At 40.8% G+C, this 17,897-nt stretch overlaps 1 long non-coding RNA gene across 1 annotated transcript; it reads right to left on the reverse strand.

Moving 5' to 3' along the window:
- Positions 1-3,274: 3,274 nt before the first annotated feature.
- On the reverse strand, positions 3,275-16,042 carry LOC147020306 (uncharacterized). The gene is made up of 3 exons (XR_015062077.1): positions 15,811-16,042; positions 4,248-4,373; positions 3,275-3,817 (listed from the first exon to the last, which is right to left on the reverse strand). It is a non-coding gene; the product is annotated as an uncharacterized LOC147020306 (long non-coding RNA).
- Positions 16,043-17,897: the final 1,855 nt, after the last annotated feature.

Genomic DNA, 17,897 nt, shown 5'->3' on the forward strand with positions numbered 1-17,897 from the left:
GAGAGGTAGGAAGAGAGAGAGAGAGAGAGAGGTAGGAAGAGAGAGAGAGAGAGAGAGGTAGGAAGAGAGAGAGAGAGAGAGAGGTAGGAAGAGAGAGAGAGAGAGAGAGGTAGGAAGAGAGAGAGAGAGAGGTAGGAAGAGAGAGAGAGAGAGAGAGGTAGGAAGAGAGAGAGAGAGAGAGAGGTAGGAAGAGAGAGAGAGAGAGAGAGAGTAGGAAGAGAGAGAGAGAGAGAGGTAGGAAGAGAGAGAGAGAGAGAGAGGTAGGAAGAGAGAGAGAGAGAGAGGTAGGAAGAGAGAGAGAGAGAGAGGTAGGAAGAGAGGTAGGAAGAGAGAGAGAGAGAGAGAGAGAGAGAGGTAGGAAGAGAGGTAGGAAGAGAGGTGGGGAGAGAGGGAGGAAGAGAGGTAGGAAGGGAGGTAGGAAGGGAGGTAGGAAGAGAGGTAGGAAGAGAGGTAGGAAGAGAGGTAGGAAGAGAGGTAGGAAGAGAGGTAGGAAGAGAGGTAGGAAGAGAGGTAGGAAGAGAGGTAGGAAGAGAGGTAGGAAGAGAGGTAGGAAGAGAGGTAGGAAGAGAGGTAGGAAGAGAGGTAGGAAGAGAGGTAGGAAGAGAGGTAGGAAGAGAGGTAGGAAGAGAGGTAGGAAGAGAGGTAGGAAGAGAGGTAGGAAGAGAGGTAGGAAGAGAGGTAGGAAGAGAGGTAGGAAGAGAGGTAGGAAGAGAGGTAGGAAGAGAGGTAGGAAGAGAGGTAGGAAGAGAGAGAGAGAGAGAGAGAGAGAGAGAGAGAGAGAGAGAGAGAGAGAGAGAGAGAGAGAGAGAGAGAGAGAGAGAGAGAGAGAGAGAGAGAGAGAGAGAGAGAGAGAGAGAGAGAGAGAGAGAGAGAGAGAGAGAGAGAGAGAGAGAGAGAGAGAGAGAGAGAGAGAGAGAGAGAGAGAGAGAGAGAGAGAGAGAGAGAGAGAGAGAGAGAGAGAGAGAGAGAGAGAGAGAGAGAGAGAGAGAGAGAGAGAGAGAGAGAGAGAGAGAGAGAGAGAGAGAGAGAGAGAGAGAGAGAGAGAGAGAGAGAGAGAGAGAGAGAGAGAGAGAGAGAGAGAGAGAGAGAGAGAGAGAGAGAGAGAGAGAGAGAGAGAGAGAGAGAGAGAGAGAGAGAGAGAGAGAGAGAGAGAGAGAGAGAGAGAGAGAGAGAGAGAGAGAGAGAGAGAGAATACACATGATGTTGGGATTGCTGCTGGGACCTTCCTACAAGCACATACCAGCTGTATTTGTGTAGCAATAATGTTTTTCCTGATGAACAAAGGGACGTGCTATTTGATCTGTCAGTCTGGGGAGTTTTGTTTGCATAATAAGCATCACATCGGAACTTGAACTCATAAATAATGTTGCTAAGTTTTGAGGCAGACAGAACATCCTTCTTTACTGCAGCAATTTGGCCTCTGTTGACCTCAAAATTATTTGGTGGTTGAATTCAGGTCAGGCATGGGAGCATGCGGAGGAGCAGCACGTCGATGCATCCAATTTCCATCGGTGCTCCAGGGCCCTCCGTCTGGCTATCCCCCAGGCAGATACCTGGCCCATCCCCATCTCCTTGAGATGCCCATCAACCTGCTGTAACCATGAGGCACGTGGTCGGCCCATTGGTGTCCTTCACTCATGAGGCTCCCTCGCTGAGAAAATCTGGTGAGGAGGATCAGCATCAGGAAAACGAGCCACGTGTCCATACTGATGCTCATGGACTGTGCAGTGAACAAATCACATTTGAGTCTCTCTCGACAACTGTTCATTGGACACAAAGTCTGACCAGTGATAGCCAAGGATTCTCCGAAGAGACATGGTACCAAAGGAGTTAAGTCTCCATCTCAGATCCCTGGTCAGAGCCCAAGTCACGTCCATAAAGCAAGACTGGAAGCACTAAGGACCTGAACATTCAGATTTTCATTCTCCTGCACAGGTACTGACAGTCCCACACTGCAGGATCCAGTGAATACATGACTTCCCAGGCCTGATCCAGATGTCGATTGACCTCTGGCTCACAGCCAGCAGGGATAAAAATTGTGCTCTTTATAAATTTGAAAATGTTGTTGACCTTTGGCCTACAATGACTTTTTGACCTTCTTACCTCAAAAATCAATTGTGTTCTGTCGGACCACCAACTCCACCGTTTGGTGAAGTTTCGTGAAGATTGGTTTAAAATTGTGACCTGTCGGCAATTTAAGGTGAGCGGACAGAAAAACAAAAACAAACAAACAAAAACAAACTTGTCAAAAAAAAAATGCCAAGTAACAAGTGATTAATAAATACATAATAATGAAGTAATAATTAAGTAATTGATAATAATTAAGTAAATAAATTAAGTAAGATAATTAAAATAACAATTAAGGAAAAAATACCGTCTTTCCAAAAAGCACTTGTTCACTTATTGTGTGAATATTTCAGCTTCCTAGCTGAATGGATAGCTGAGATATCGGCCAGAAAACAAACAACAAAACAAGCAGTCATAGACTGGTACTTACGAAATCATCAACTTGACCTCTGACCTTGTCTAATAAAAGCTGTCTCTGGAGAAGGTAGCGACGCAAACCAGAAGTTTCTACGATGATTCTGTACTAAACCATCAAAAATCGAATGTTTGACCTCACTGTGACCTTGACCTTTGACCGATTTTGACCAAAATCTAATTAGCGCAACCAGAAGTCTCTACGATGATTCTGTACCAAACCATCAAAAATCGTATGTTTGACCTCACTGTGACCTTGACTTTGACAGATTTTGACAAAAATCTAATCAGCGCTAGCCATCACCCTCCTGAATCACGTGGTGTAATTTGACATTGGTAGCTTCTTCCGTTCTCGAGTGATCGTGCCTACAAACAAACAAACACACAAACAAGCAGTCATAGACTGGTACTTACGAAATCGTCGACTTGACCTCTGACCTTGTCTAATAAAAGCTGTCTCTTGAGAAGGTAGCGACGCAAACCAGAAGTTTCTACGATGATTCTGTACCAAACCATCAAAAATCGAATGTTTGACCTCACTGTGACCTTGACCCTTGACCGATTTTGACCAAAATCTAATCAGCGCGAGCCATCACCCTCCTGAATCACTTGGTGTAATTTTACATTGGTCGCTTCTTCCATTCTCGAGTTATCGTGCCTACAAACAAACACACAAACAGAGGACGGAAGTGATCAATATACTTACGAAATCTTTAGATTGTATGGGGTGATTGTATGGATAGATTGGATTGAAATCTTTAGATTTCGTAAGTAACAAATAGGTTGAGCTACATTCAAAGTACACCATCTCCATGCCAAAGAAAGAAATAACATCTCTTCCATCATGCGACATTGCAGGAGCACCTGAAGCACCCCAGCGATGCTGCTGTGCAGCAGATGGAGATGGAATTGCGAGGGAGCAGTGTACAATAATTGATTGATTAATTGCATAATGAAAATTAATAAATAATAAACGTAAATAATTAATTTATTAATTATCTCATAGCATACCTAAACCACCACCGTTTCATTCCATACCATTGGTCCATTACCCCCTCTGCTTCCTTGATCCATCAACAATCCCCCTCACCAAACATCATTTCGACAATCCCTCCTTCACCCCATCGGTCTTACCTTCAACCCCACAGCCGTTTGGTCATCCCTCGGTCCGGCAGAATCCCTCTCAGTTTTCTCTCCATTCTCACAAGCATGTTCATGGCACAAAGCATGATGTTTGGTGTTCGTGGCCTGTAGGACGGCGCTTCTCATGTGTGAAACAGTACGTACAGGATGTTTCCCGTGCACAGGGAGAGGCACAGAGGGCCCCCGTCGTGGCCTTGGGTGCGTGAAGGGAGGGGCGGGGGCTGTATTAAACATTCCCTCAGAATTACGTGGCATTTTCCACAGGCAGCATCTTGGACCCGCCCCCATCAGATGCGCACCAATGAGGGCCAGGCAAGCATGAGCCAAGATGGAAAAAGCTCCTCATGAGAGGAAGAGGAAGAGGAGTAGCAAGGAGCTCAAAGCTTGTCCTGAGAGGGGAGAAAAGTGATTAGGAAGAGGAAGAGGAGAGAAGCGTAGGAAAGGAGGCTCAGAGGAGGTGAGAGAATGCTTGTCCTGAGAGGAGGAGGAAAAGCTCAGAGATCCTGTGAGGGAATAGGAGGATTACATGATCAGAGTGAGAGGAAGTGAAAGAGGAGCAGAAAGGAGCTCAAAGCTTGGAGTTGCTTGCATCTGGTGTAACTGGGATGTTGAAGAGGACTCACCTCCTGGGTCTGGGCACCTCATGGACACGGATGCATGTCCCATCATGCTGCATCGCTACTGCCCATCTTCCCCATCCTTTCCTTCACATTCTCTGGTATATTTGAGCTTGCACAGCCCATCAGGCGCTGTGAGGTGAGGGAGAAAAGAAAAGACAACTCTTCTTTTCTCCATACTTTTATTTTATTTTAAAGTTACGAGTACGTGCCCGTAAAAAAAATTAAAAATAATAATAAATAAATAAACCACACAGGCCGTTTCTTCGCTCTCACGTGCCCGTACGTGCGTGACCCGGAAGTTCGATATTATTCGCAGTTACGATTATTCGCAATTTATTTTTAATACCCAATTATTCAATTAGGGCCAATGTATTTTACCTTTTCACAATGTCGTGGCAAGGAAAAGCAAAAAGAGAAGAGAAGAGAGAGAAAAAATTTACTTCCTGGTTCGGAGCATACCAGCACTCTAATGTTACCGAAATTTATACACCGTCTAATATGAAAACGATCATAACTTGGGCCATTGTGTTTATCTATAGATGCGCATAAGAAATCGAGAAATTATTTGAATGCACGAAGTCATCACTCTCGAGAAGCCCGTACGTTGTAACCCGTAATGGGGAACGCGGCTGAGCTTCCCTTCCCCATCGGCTATGCCCACGCAACAACGTGTCTTCCATTGGTTTGGTAAATAAATGGCCATAACTTGGGAAGCACTTGTCCGATTAATATCAAACCTTGAAAAGGCACATCCTCAGGTCCCCAGCAATATACCTGGCAAGTTTCAATTACATCGGACCAGAGGTTGTCGAGAAACAGCGGTCACACACACACACAGACACACACACACACACACAGAGATTGCTGGAATTATAGATAGATTCTTGTTTTATTCTTCTCCCCTGATTTGAATGATGGCCATGTGTCCTTTATGTAAGTAAGATTGAATAAGAATATGTGTGATGGTTAAATCTGCTCTTATGTGCCTTTTGTTTTCTTGCTTATAAATACTTGCTTTTAAATGATTGCTTGCTTGTGTGTCTGTGTGTAATAAATGATTGTTTGTTGGCTGTTATTTCCAGTCTGTCTCGGTTGTCTTTTACTTCATTGGTCTGCCAGAGTGTGCAAGTATAGTTAGACGGGAAGTTGTACCCACCTGATTTACTTTGTTAGTCAGTGCGGACTTGGCAGCTCTGCTCGGCTGCACCTGATATGGTAAGTTAATGCAAGTACGAGTCGAGGGCATGAAACTCGCTTGGTGTGATCAATCCACCGGAAACGGTAACACGCGAAGTCGTGTTACCATGCCAGGATTGGCAGTACCAATCACTATTCGTGGTTGCTTTGCAACCTGCCGGTGCACAGAGTTATTTGTGCCCGGCGGCCTCAGGACGGGGCATTCAGAGGGAACCGAGTGTTTCCCCTCGTGGCAAGCCCCGAATTCGTAACAATATTAAAAGTTTAGAAATTAATGCTTTACTGGGGAGGAGAAAATGCACTTTCAGGCCACCCTGTAGAATAACTCAACAACACGAGAGTTCATAGAACACCTTACCCTGTGTTCAGGTATGTAATTCAATTGAAATAAAATAATAATTTTAAAGGTCATATAAAAAAATCCAGAAGTTTAGCATCATTGGAGCAGTCTTATACACAACCTCATTTAACACGTCAAAGTACTGCAAAACTGGGGTGTTTTGGAAGCGGTAGGAAGGTGATTTGTGTTCTACAGTGTCAAAGTATAAATTTAAATTGAAATAAATAAAGATTTTAAAGGTCGTTTCAAAGAAAATCAATTCCGGAAGTTTACCGCCATTGATGCAGTGGATATTACCCCACTTGATTTAACATGTTACAGTTGTTCTTCATGTCTGTTGTTTGTGTCCTTTATGACAACCTTAAAAAAATGTAAGTTTCTTGTTTGTAGCCGTTACTATAATTCACAGACTGGTGTGTGTGTGTGTGTGTGTGTGTGTGTGTGTGTGTGTGTGTGTGTGTGTGTGTGGGTGTGTGATGTCGCCCCTGCTACAGTTCTGGGCTAATTACATCCAGACTTGCTGCAGAGAGGATCAGCATGACCCCAATCAATGTATAGGGGTGTTTTTATATTTATATATATTTATACCAAACCCGGTGGTCTTGGAGTGCAGTGGAGTGGGGGGGGGGGGAGGGACGCAAAATCTCTATGTAAATGTGTATTGTGTCATGCTGCCTCCAGGTTTAGGAGGGTATTACAAGTCTCCACCATTTCTAGTACAGTATCCCTGTCCCCATGTTTTCCAGAGCAGCGAAGTGTTTTGATTTCGAAGCAGTTGGTATGTTGTTACGTCATACATGTACCCCTGTTTGCTTGTTTTTGTTTTTGCCTATACAGAGGTAAGTTGCTTATACACCACTATAAAATAAAGATATGGGTCAGAAGAACGTGTTGCATGCTTGGAACAAGATCGACCATATTACTCTGCTCATGATTTTCAATTTGTGTGACTGCCAGACAGACAGAACGAGTTAAAATATTATCTCACTCCTCTTCACATGTGCGATTGGGATAAATTTAGAAAGAAAGTATGGTAAAACTGCAGGGTTTGTTTTTCAATTCATGTTCAGATTTTTGTTCAAAATAAAACATACATTTTAAATTAAATTATTCCTCGATCATAAACTGACGTTTGTAGACAGGACGGATGGACGGATGGACAGAAAGAAGTGAAACAATTGCTTAACCTCACTTTTCACTTCACGTGAGTGGGGTAAAAATGATATGCTAATGACAAGGAACATACTTTGGAAAGACAAACGGATTGTCTGCTTTGACATATTTAGGTAACAAGGTGCCATGTTGAAAAACGAGAGAAAGTTGATTTAATTACATAAGATTCCAGTGAGGAAAGGAAAAGAAATTGATTGTAAGCACAAGGTTCCATTGAGTAAAGGAAATTGATTGTTGGCACAAGATTCCATGGAGGAAAGGAAATATATTGTAAGTGCAAAAAGTTGGTTGGTATATAAACACGAATGGCTCTGTGGTGTAGGAAGTAGACAAATGAGAGGTCAGAAGACCTGATGGAATAATATAAGTTGTGCAAGTAAAAGATTGCTATTTTTCAAAAGAGAGAGAAAAATTGGTTTTGCCATGGTAAATCAAGCGGGGTATGTTCTGAAGTCCACAAAAACACTCAAATCTCTCAATACATCGATATGGTCAAGCTTTTCTGAATCAGGTATCTTTCTCTCAGCTTGTTTGATTCACCAGTTAATTGAGGATCCTCACCAATCTCCACAGCACAAGGCAGCTCAACACTAACATTTGTGACACCTTTTATATGTCATATGTTAAGGATGGAAATGTATCGATTGCCTAGGCCACTTCTCTCAACGGGTATTATGAATTTCTTCTGCGATCGTGAGGTTTTCATCAAATTCCTAAATGTCGCACATTATCTTACAGCACACATCAGCCTTACGTCCAACCCCCCAACATCTTCGGCTTATCTCAGACTTCCAGCAGATATGACGGTATCTCCTTCATATGGCTTAGTTGTTATAAAAGTCAATCACCATACTGAATATGGTTAAAGTCAGAAACTTAGCCTTCTGCATTTTGTCCTATGGGAGCCTTGTAGATCAGCCTTGTACGTAGACCATCACAGACACAAAAGTAGAAATTCTACTCCGAGTGTTCCAAGATCAACAATGACACATTCAGGCATGTTCAAGCATCCCGTGTGAACCACGTAGAGAAATATATCAATGTCAATCTTCGGGCATCTGTTGTAAATTACGATTTAAAGGTGAAATGACAAAAGATAAACCCTCAACGCCTGCGGTGTTGGAATGGTGGCACACCCTGCACATTAAACACCTCATTTTAAACACACAACATTTACCCAATTATGAAGATGTTCATGTTATTGGCAAAACAGCAAGAGCAACAGGAAGGAAAGCTTTGTTCTCCTAAACAAAAAAACCACACACATAAAAGGAATAAATAATTCTGACTTAAACACACAGGGAGACAATGAGAATGACAAATGAAGAACAGAATTAGATATAAACTATATTGGTTCACGAGCGCCAGCCAGAGTGACCACTATATTTGTTGTCTGTGTGTCTGTCTGTCCAGAGCATAACTCCGTGGACTTTGATCCGATCTTGATGAAACTTGGTTATGTGTTCGATATTAATGTCTAGTTGTGTTTTCCTGGATGAGGGTGTGCTACACCTATTGTGGGCGGAGCCATGCCCCAAAAATAGCCATTTTAGGGGGTAGTCGGATCAAAAATATATCTTCTCCGAGGGAATTGACTAAATGGAATGGGTTCTTCAGTATTTGAATAGCAAAATGAATTATATAAAAATTGTCGTCAAATTTTTCATTTTCGTCCCAAGGTCAAGGTCACAAGGTCAAAAACTTAGAAAATTGCGAATTTTGACATAAAAATAAAACGACCGCACAAACTTTGACAATATTTTTTATGCATAATCTTGAGGTCATTCCCCACTTAAAGGCTTGAAACCATTTTGCTCTATCTCGAACACCTTGCCCGTGGCGCCCCCTTCAAGTTTGTCTTTACGCTGATTTCATCAAAGTATGGATAATCCGAGGAGTGCGAAATGCCATATTGCCTATATGACGTTATATTGTTCCTGAATGTTCCAGAGTAAGTTTTGCACCAAAGGTCATAATCCTTGACCTTTGACCTTTAAAGGCCACAAAGGTCAAATTTGCAAAGTTGTGGGAATCGAACTGGGGTTTCGATCTTCTTTGACAAACTAACTCCAATAAGCTCTAGCACGTATCCTGTTTCCTTATTTTAATGTCCACAACATTGTTTTGTGACCTATAAAAGTCATGCAAAGGTCAAATTTTGAAAGTTGTTGAACAAAACCGGGTTTTTGACATTTTGCAGCTAATAACCTGTCACCCGTACCTCATCATGTTGATCATTTTTATAACTTGGTCAAAAATTATCACATTGTCTCATCCTTGACTTCTGAAACAATCTACATTGTCAAATACCGCTCGTGAACCATCGTCGTCTTCAGACTTGTCCTTCACTAACATCATTACATTGTGTTATTACAATGTAAATAGTAATTATATATCCTCCACTCACATTGTTCCATATTATCACTCTAATGTAAACAGTAATTGGATATCCTCCACTAATATCATTACATATTATGATTACAATGTAAACAGCAATTGTGTCTCCAACACGAATATCATTACATATTATGATTATAATGTAAACAGTAATTGTATATTCTCCAATAATATCTTTACATATTATGACTACAATGTAAATCGTAATTGTATATCCTCCACCAACATATTTACATATTATGATCATCATGTAAACATTAATTGTATATCCTCCACTAATATCATAACATATTATTCCAATAATGCAGACAGTCTTGTATATCCTCCACTAATATCATTAAATATTTTGATTATAATAAAAACAGCAATTGTATATCCTTCCCTGATATCATTACATAGTATTATTATAATGTAAACAGTAATTGTATATCCTCCACTCATATTATTACATATTATGATTACAATGTAAACAGCAATTGGATATCCTCCACTAATATCATTACATATGATGATTATAATGCAAACAGTAATTGTATATTCTCCAAAATATCTTTACATATTATGACTACAATGTAAATAGTAATTCTATATCCTCCACTAACATATTCACATATTATGATTATCAAGTAAATATTAATTGAATAACCTCCACTAATATCGTTACATATTATTACGATAATGTAAACAGTCTTGTATATCCTCCACTAATATCATAACATATGATGATTTTTAATGCAAACAGTAATTATATATCCTTGACTAATATCGTTCCATCTAAACTAAAAAAGGCAATGTCTGTGTGTCTGTGTAAGTGTGTGTGTTTCCTCTATAACTCCAAAACTATAAGACCAAGCAGCTTGAAACTTTGCAGGCGTACGAAGAAACTCCAAGGAAGTGCAAGAATGAAAATTGGGTGTTTAGATTAATTAAAACACCCCTTTTGAAGATAATTAATGACATTATTTAATTATATCCTTCATCAGGCGATCCTCGGCCACCTCGTTCTCTGGGTGTTAAGGCATTTTCTGGGTAACCTCTCTGGGGTCTGAAGCTGCCATGTTTTTTGGCCTGCTCAACAATGACTTGACATGGAACAGGCCGCAGCGGTGAATACATGTGAAAAGTGATGCAATTGTCAAATGCACTTACCTTTTGTTTGCAATCGTTTTGTTAAATATTTTGACTATAATGTAAACAGCAATTGTATATCCTCCCCTCATATCATTACCTTCGCATTCTGCGAAAGGTTATGTTTTGGTCGGCGTGTATTTATTTATTTATTTATTTATTTATTTGTAATCTTGTGATTCGTATAACTCAAAAAGTATTAAACCGAATTGCATGAAATTTGGTGGGATGATTGATTATTAGCCAGGAAGCATTCGATTAGATTTTGGGATCGTTCGGGTCAAAGGTCAAGGTCAAGGTCACGAAAAGGTCAAAATCGTCTTTTTACGATAACACGGTCAATTTTTATTCAATTTGCATGCAACTCACGCCAAAATGTTCAGAATTCAACGCCTCATCTTGTGATATGCAATATGACACAATGACGCCCATACTCTTGTTACCGGTTAGGGGTCAAAGGTCAGGGGGTCACGACCTTGAAAAATATGCAGTTTTTGTCATAACGCGGTCAATTCTTGTCCGCTTTACATGAACCCAGCACCAAAATGTTCAGAATTTAATGCCCAATCTTGTGACACAATGACGTCATAACACATGTCACCGGTTGGGGTAAAATGTCGGGGGGGGGGGGTCACGCCCTTGAAAAATATGCGGTTTTCGGCATAACTCAGTCAATTCTTATTCGATTTGCATGAAACCAGCATCAAACGAGATTACCTTCTCTTGTTGAAACGTTGTATTCACCGAGCTTGCGAGTGAAGACTCGCCAAAACGACGTGAGTTGATTGTTGTTTAGTCCGTAGCTCCCGAAAGTCGGGGGGGGTCATGACATTATAGATATGTGGTTTGCGTCATAAGACCATTCATATGAAACCAGTTCCCCACACTCATACCAAGAACAAAAAAAGTAGTGGCGGCGAAGGTATGCGCTCAATGAGTGCCCGTTCTAGTTACATAGTATTATTATAATGGAAACAGTAATTGTTGGTCATACACTAATATCATTATATATTATGATTATAATGTAAACATTATAAATGTATTCTGTATTAGGATTATAATGGAAACGGAAGACATCATTACACCTTGTTTTCATGCGAACACATAGGATATCAATGTATAATGTGTAATCATGTGGCCATTCCCAGTGAGCTCAATGTAATCATGTGCCTAATCCCAGTGAGCTCCATGTAATCATGTGACTAATCCCAGTGAGCTCTGTGTAATCATGTGACTAATCCCAGTAAACTCGATGTAATCATGTGACTAATCCCAGTAAACTCCATGTAATCATGTGACTAATCCCAGTGAGCTCTGTGGAATCATGCAACTCATCCCAGTGAGCTGTAATCATGTGACTAATCCCAATGAGCTCTTTGTAATCATGTGACGAATACCAGTGAGCTCAGTGTAATCATGTGACTAATCCCAGTAAACTCCATGTAATCATGTGACTAATCCCAATAACCTCTGTGTAATCATGTGACTAATCCCAATGAGCTCTTTGTAATCCTGTGACGAATCCCAGTGAGCTCTGTGTAATCATGTGACTAATCCAAGTGAGCTCCGTGTTATCATGTGACTAATCCCAGTGAACTCGATGTAATCATGTGATGAATCCCAGTGAGCTCTGTGTAATCATGCAACTAATCCCAGTGAATTGTAATTACGTGACTAATCCCAATGAGCTCTGTGTAATCATGCAACTAATCCCAGTGAGCTGTAATCATATGAATACTCCCAGTGAGCTCTGTGTAATCATATGACTAATCCCAGTGAACTGTAATTATGTGACTACTCCCAATGAGCTCTGTGTAATCATGCAACTAATCCCAGTGAGCTGTAATCATGTGACTACTCCCAGTGAGCTCTGTGTAATCATGTGACTAATCCAAGTGAGCTCCATGTTTTCATGTGACTAATCCCAGTGAGCTCTGTGTAATCATGTGAAGAATCCCAGGGAGCTCTGTGTAATCATGAAACTAATCCCAGTGAGCTCTGTATAATCATGTGACTAATCCCAGTGAGCTGTAATTATGTGACTACTCAAAATGAGCTCTATGTAATTATGTGATTAATCCCAGTGAGCTGTAATCATGTGACTACTCCCAGTGAGCTCTGTGTAATCATGCAATTAATCCCAGTGAGCTGTAATCATGTGACTACTCCCAGTGATCTCTGTGTAATCATGCAATTAATCCCAGTGAGCTGTAATTATGTGACTCATCCCAATGAGCTCTGTGTAATCATTTGACTAATCCCAATGAGCTCTATGTAATCATGTGACAAATCCCAGTGAGCTCTGCGTAATCATGTGATAATCCCAGTTAACTCAATGTAATCATGTGATGAATCCCAGTGAGCTCTGTGTAATCATGCAACTAATCCCAGTGAGCTGTAATCATGTGACTACTACCAGTGAGCTCTGTGTAATCATGTAACTAATCCAAGTGAGCTCCGTGTTATCATGTGACTAAATCCAGTGAGCTCTGTGTAATCATGTGAGGAATCCCAAGAAACTCGATGTAATCATGTGACTCATCCCATTGAGCTCTGTGTTATCATGTGACTAATCCCAGTGAGCTGTAATCATGTGACTAATCCCAAGAAACTCGATGTAATCCTGCAACTAATTCCAGTGAGCTCTGTGTAATCATGTGATGAATCCCAGTAAGCTCTGTGTTGTGATGTGACTAATCCAAGTGAGCTCTGTGTAATCATGCAACTAATCCCAGTGAGCTGTAATTATGTGACTAATCCCAAGAAACTCGATGTAATCCTGCAACTAATTCCAGTGAGCTCTGTGTAATCATGTGATGAATCCCAGTGAGCTCTGTGTTGTGATGTGACTAATCCAAGTGAGCTCTGTGTAATCATGCAACTAATCCCAGTGAGCTGTAATTATGTGACTAATCCCAATGAGCTCGATGTAATCATGTGACTAATCCCAGAGAGCTGTAATCATGTGACTACTCCCAGTGAGCTCTGTGTAATCATGTGACTAACGCAAATAGGTTACATTCAGATGACGATTGAATGAAGCTCGAGAGCTTTGTTGGAGGTGAGTGACAAACTTCTATGTGCACATACCACATTGGCTGTTCAGCTGTTAAAGTGCCAGTTCGAGTTAAAATATCATTTTGATTTTAGAAGGCCCATTAATTCTATAACGAGACACAAGTTGGAAATCCATGGATTTGAGCCATTTGAACTGTTACCAAGGTTTGTGAGATGTTTTCAAAAAAAAAAAAAAGAGATCAGCGATGAGACTTCCACCACAAGATAACATTGTCTTTCAATCCCCGTTAAGGGTGAAAAGGTGGAATTTCTGCAGGAGGTCAATTTCCAATTAAATATGGATTTCATAAAGTGGATGCAAGATGCAAGGTGAAGATGGTGAAGCGTGTTGAAGATGCAAGAGTTGCATAAAACAAATATCTAACATCAAATGGATTGGGAAGCAAGTGTGTTGTTTGCATCACACACGTGCAAGCAGCAGGAAAACGGAATCATTATAAGGAGCGTGCAGGTGCCGCAGTGGGATGAAAGGAAGCACACAGGTGATTGTTTTACCTGTGCACAACTCACCCTCTTGACACGGACCAACCTGGTCCCGTGTGGTGTCTCCACTACTTTGTAACACGGCCCTTCACAGCCGGTATCCTTGCCCAGAAGGTCAAAGGACAGTTTTATCGACCTAAATATGCATGGCACGACACTCGATTAGCTTTCGGCCTATTATTTTATGGAGACCTTTTTAAGCAGCCTCGGCGGTGTTTATTCATGATTAATGTGCTCACATAAAACCATTCCTGGCAAATTCGGCTGCGATGGAAAAGATGTAATGGGCAGCATTTTCCTGCTGATTACATTTTGAATCGATATCTTTGGAATCATAGAAATATGTCATCGTGACATTTAAACGTTGTCCCCAACCAGCAAAGAACAAAAAACGGGGGGTGGGAATGGGTGGATGAGGCATCATGTTTGTGGCATCAAGGATTGGTTATGAAAACATGAAATGCGATGAAAATGTTGGAATTGTATTTTCATTTTGACTACCAATGATTGATCAAACCTACTGCTTTCTTGGTGAAGATTTGTTTACCTACGACTGTTAAAAGTTTGGCTTTGGAAAGGACTTTTTATGCCGGCTGTGCAATTTGCTAGCACTTGCTTGTGGACCTCACATAAGAACGTCAATCCTTGACATAATTCGCGCCTCCTGGTTATTTAGCCAAGTTTTGCTCCAGGTGATTTAAGTGACGCAAGGAAACAAATATACAAGGAGGGGATGGGTGGGGCTATTAATGTGAAAAATCAATCGAAATAAAATAATGGGAGAGAATATGGGAGAGGGAGAAACAAAAAAAGGGGGAAGGGTGGTGAGCAGGTTGGACAGCTAACGGAGGATGGGAGGTGGAGGTAAGAAGGAATAAGGAAGGATAATGTATGGGACTTAGAGTAGATGAAAAATCTACTATTTTGTGAATGTTTTATGATCATGGTAACTAGAATGAATGTTAGACCCGTCGTTTAACTGATGGAAATTCCAATTCTTGTGCAATTGCAAAAACAAAACGGTTGTTGTTAATGGGAAAAAAATTCGGCGGTGTATATATATATATACACCAGACTAACTATGCACTCAGGCAGTGAGGAGGGGAAGAGTGGAGGGTGTTAATGGGATATTCATCACAGCCTTTTTTAGATGCTGAATTCCAAATAATATACAACAACACACTAAGAGGAAGATCAAAATTTAAAAAATTCTCACCTCCCCCTTCCCTTCCTTCTCTTTGATCAAACTGTTGGGCTACGTATTAGGCATGGGCCATGCCAGGAATCTCATGGGTGTATGTGCAGCACGTTATACGCTGTGTGTACGTGATATGCTGCACTGCCAATTGTGTGGGGATTGGGACGCATGCAGGCACGCCGAGACCAAGCTCCTTTTATACATTGAATGTAATAAACAACCTCCCCGTTTCGTTCATAAGTACTGTAAGAGTGAAGGAAATCTGCATGCGCCTTTATCGGGGAGTCAGGGAATGAAATTTCGGAATATTTCCCATAACGAATGCCACTTGCCTGCATTTTTAGAATCATTTCCCATATAATGAATGTCTTAGCTTCACTGTTTGGATCATTTCACATAATGAATGCCACCCACCTGGTCAGTGACTGGATTCATACCGACTGAATCAACTTCAATCCGACTGAATCAACTTCAAACCGTATCGTGCTGATGCCTGTGAGTGATGCTCCCTGAGTTTGTATTTGTTTATGAGTGTCAAACATCCCCACTGTAAGAAAGAAAAAAAATCCTACCTTATTTATATTCATGCTGGTGTTGAAGATACAAACACGGCCAAGGATAATGATCGGGATGCCGAGGTTCAGGGCACATTGAGCTCGTAGACGAATCAGCCGCTCGACTCACCATAAAGTCACCCAGAAAGGTCTCCACATGGATGTAATCACAAACGTTGCCCCCCCACCCCCATATCGGAACATTAATTCCAACAAGATTAAGTTCAAGTAGCTTTTGGCACCTCCCTTGTCCTATCTAAGCTTATTCTTCCATGTGAGTGTTCAATACATTCTTTGGCACTAATGACATGCTTTGACTTGAAATGCATTTATATAATTATTTTGTTTCTTCCATTCCTCATTCCTTTCCCATATCTATATCTCTCATAACGTCAAAGCAAACATACTCTGGTTGTTGCTATTCTTATTACAATCCCTGCTGTCATCATCATCTAGCTACACTATAAGAGAGCCGTTTGTCTGTGTATCTTTGTCTGTGTGTTGCCATTTTCTCAGAGATGGCCAAATGGATCTTCGTCGAACTTTCAGAAGTTCATCAGTGAGTGCTTGGGGAGTGCTTTCGGTCAAAAATGTTTTTGAAATATTTGGAAAAACAAAAGTTGGATTAAAAAAAAAATTGCTTTCTTGCACCTAAGCCTTTGTAGTTTTGTGAAAGGTGATATTAAATGATACCTGACCCCATTCCTTAGTGGATGATGGGAAGTGTTTTAGGCCCCCAGAAAAAAAAAACAATTTTCGATTCCTTCAAAATGCCAACAGGATGAGAACAGCAATGGACAATGCTGGGTACACCTGCTAGTTAACCAATCAAGGTATTTGCTTTCATTTACTCTTGTTGGCATGGTGTTTCTCAGATGTGTACTGAGCTGCCCCTGGATCATCACATGGGGTTTGCAGCTCCCTTTTTATCCTGATGAGAACAGAAATGGCTAAATTTAAACACTGTATGGACTCTTACTTTGACTAACATTGACTAAATGTGTGCACAGATCAATATGTGTTTTTCTTTAAAATTTCACTTTTTAATCTTGATTTTTAGTAAAAATAAAAGAAACAAACCTTGAGCAACAATATTAAGTCCAAGTTGTTAAAAATAAAAAATGGAAGTTATTATAGATTGCCGATACAAAGTGATGCTACCAGTGCAAACTGGACCATTGAGGTGATGTTTATATCTCTCTTCCTCTTATTGGCTGTCAACTGCCATTGTGACTTTTATTGGCCTTTCTTTAAATCCTGTCTTTCCTTTTCCTCAACACCAAATATTTAGTTCTGACAAATGTAATATTTGTTATGGCATATCAGCAGATGACGATGGATAGATGTCTCTCTGATGGGATCCGGGGTCAGAGTTATTTTATGTTCCTCAACTCAGATACACTTGATAGTTTTCTCCACTAAAAGCACAGCCCATTATTATGGACTTGCATCATGGTGGAGAGTGATCCCAAGTTTGGGGTTGCATCTCCTGTAACGGTGTCAGTGATCTGTATCATATTTGAATGCACTCATACTGTAGACTAATACAGGAAAATTTAGATCCATAATGCCATTTCCTTCAGGAACATGAATCATCAGGTGAAGATTCACCTTTTTGCAAGACAATGATATGAAGAGATGGAGATGGGCCAGGCACCTGCATAGGAGATAGCCAGACGGAGGCCCCTGGAGTACCGGCGGAAAGGGGACGCAGCTCCGGTGCATGCTCCCATACCTGACGTGACCTGAATGATACAAAGCACAGAGCAGGTATGGTGAAATGACACAGTGATGGTAAAGAGGACATAATAAAAATCTGAACCAAGACTTTGCCAGCACAAAGTTCAGGTAAAGAAGTTATTGAGGCAAAATGGATTATGAATGAATTGAGAACTTTAAAGGATGATCAAGCAACTGAGGATCACCAAAGTAGGGGATATTTTAAAAGGTATTCCACAATTATACATTGATATACTCTGTGTTCACATTAAAACAAGGATTAATGATGTCTCCCACAAAAGGATTACAAACAAAAGGTAAGTGCATTTGACAATTGCATCACTTTTCATTTGTATTCACCGGATAATTGATTGTAACAATAATAT

This window comes from Eptatretus burgeri, chromosome 9 (assembly GCF_056783735.1).
Source record: "Eptatretus burgeri isolate ZD-2024b chromosome 9, Ebu_testis_v1, whole genome shotgun sequence".
NCBI classification, from domain to species: domain Eukaryota; kingdom Metazoa; phylum Chordata; class Myxini; order Myxiniformes; family Myxinidae; genus Eptatretus; species Eptatretus burgeri.